This window comes from Microtus ochrogaster, chromosome X (assembly GCF_000317375.1).
Source record: "Microtus ochrogaster isolate Prairie Vole_2 chromosome X, MicOch1.0, whole genome shotgun sequence".
NCBI lineage: Eukaryota > Metazoa > Chordata > Mammalia > Rodentia > Cricetidae > Microtus > Microtus ochrogaster.
Genome location: NC_022026.1, coordinates 38968361 through 38968893, shown reverse-complemented (window position 1 = coordinate 38968893; position 533 = coordinate 38968361).

Genomic DNA, 533 nt, shown 5'->3' with positions numbered 1-533 from the left:
TGGTATCTTCAAACCCTTCCCTGCTACACCAAGAGAGATGATGATACTGGAGAAGCACATAACAGAAACAACAGACATAAGCCACAGGTCAGAAGTCTGCAGTTTGTTCTGGTTCCCTGTAAAAATGCTAATGAGGAAAGATTAGAAAGGCCCATAGATTTCAGTCTTGTTGCAGATTGTCAGCTCTCTGACTAAATCACAGTTTAAAGAACCAATTCCTTGTTTCTGCCTTGGTGATAGGCAGCCGGGGTGCTTACAGTAACAGGATAGCACAGCAATGACATAGCATGCCATACACAATATCAAGGGGACATTGTTACTCATTTGATTTCTACACAAATAACACCATGTGGACTGCTTGTAGACATGCCCAGCTTCCTTCCACAGTGCCTGGAGCCTTCGTGAAAGTTGTGTTGCCCGTTATTTGTAATAACCAGAACCTGGAAACAACCTAGATGCCCCTCAACTGAAGAATGGATAAAGAAAATGTGGCACATTTACACATTAGAATACTACTCAGTGGTAAAAAAAAA